Genomic DNA, 2,136 nt, shown 5'->3' on the forward strand with positions numbered 1-2,136 from the left:
TTTGATGATACAAGGATAATATCATAAATATGTATTGAAATGGAAGAATGCATAATGCGTTTCTTTTAAAACCTATTTTAAATAATTTTTATTTTTTATTATATTCATTTTTTATTATATTTCACGTTATATTCCACGATAAAATATTTTAATTAGAATTTTATATTTCATTTATTTTATAAGTTTTTTAAGTTTACTTCTTTAAATGTTTCTGTGTTACATATGTAGTGCATAAAATTTCAAATAGAATTCTATTTTGGATTGTGACATAATCTATACATAAATCGTCTAAAGTTAAACTTAAGATATTAAAATAATAAAATAATTCTGTTTACTTGTAATAAAAAACTTCTCGCTTTTATAGATAAACAGCGAATTAAAATATTAAAATAATAAAATAATTCCATCAATTGTAAAATATGTTTTGTTTCTACAAACGATAAACAACGAATAATCAGCTTGTTCAAAGCGGAGCTATTACAGAATGCTCGTTCTTTAAGCAGATTTATTTGCGTATTTACTTCAGTTAAATGCTTTTTATTCGATTCAATAAATATTACAAACTTGCAAAATTTTGAAACGTCCTATGTATGTATACATCTCCACGCTTTACGTCAATATTTTATTATTAACGCTGGAAAACATGGGGACAAATGTGCGCAGTCGCGCGCATCTCGATTTATTTTATATATTAGAGATATTTATCTTGATATTTATACTAAATTTTTACTGATAGTAAAGAGAGAGAATATGATGAAGAATGCAGTGCGAAAAGAAAGTTTGTTCTTTTTCTTGGATTTTCAAAGTGTTTCCACGGACAAAGTGGGAGCGGCAAAACATAATCCTTCTTCATCTCTACAATCCTACTCGCGTTAACCTGCATACGCATTACTTGTACAATTCACTCGTAAATCATATCAAAAAAAAAAAAGAAGTTACTTTCTACGTGTTGAAAGAATCGCGTTCTCCAAAAGCAGCTATCGAATCGAATAGGAGAAACTCATGTGGTTTGTGCTAATTTAGATTTCGTGAGGCAAGACAATTTTTTATTAGCAGTTACTGATGTAAGTGTATATTTCATTCATTTCATCATGGGTCATTTGTAACTTTTATTTTTTTTACGGTGCTGTCTTGTAACACACTCGCATAGTAAATATTTGCTGTAGTTTTAACGCAAAGCGATTTTGATAAAATCTTATTGCAAGAACGCTATATACAGTTGGAAAATCTGTGTTAAATTTTTAAGCAAATACTTCATAATTAAAATTAATATTTAATGTGTAATATTTAATATGTAAAATTAACACATTTTATTTATTTATCTTAGAACGTATGTTTTTAAAAAAACATTATTTTTATATTACATGTCTATTTACTCATAAATTGTGCAATTTTAATAATAAGAAATGTCTAATATCAATTTAACTCAAATTATTTAATTAAAAAAAACATAATCACATTATGTTAAATTAATTCTTGAATATGTTAAAAATTTAATACTAAATTAAAATTTAACAAGGAATAAGGAATTAACACAAATACAAAATATTCTTTCCTGTGTAGTTGTCTAAATCTTTTGAGGGCAATAAGAAAATTCGGATTTTGATACGTTGGAATTTATATGAACGTTTATATTAATATTTTATTAAATAAATATAGTACAGCTTTACATAGAGAAAAACTATTTGATAATACTGTGATCTCATCGATTAATACTGGATCATAGTAATATACACATATGTTAATTATACATTAATGTCAAAAGTAAATCGAGCTCGGATATCGTCAGACATACTCGTATCCGCTTAAACGTTTGTTATGACATTTTACATTCTTCTTTTGACGATACTTCTTTCCGACGAAAGAATTGAAAATATCTCACGTCGTCTCGTAAAACGATATCCGCATCGATGAAAGATACATATTTATATTATAACGGTCAGAATGAGCAGCCATGCATGGTGCAAATATTTCTTCTTACACATCTTTTTAAGTGATGAAATATTGTCTTACTAAAAATATCGAGAGTTACGAGAAATAATAAAAAAACGAGGTATACATTAGATACATCTGTTCACGCGCTCACGTGGTTACGTATAATGAAAATATATATATATATATATATATATATATATA

This window comes from Atta cephalotes (genome assembly GCF_000143395.1).
Source record: "Atta cephalotes unplaced genomic scaffold scaffold00003, whole genome shotgun sequence".
NCBI classification, from domain to species: domain Eukaryota; kingdom Metazoa; phylum Arthropoda; class Insecta; order Hymenoptera; family Formicidae; genus Atta; species Atta cephalotes.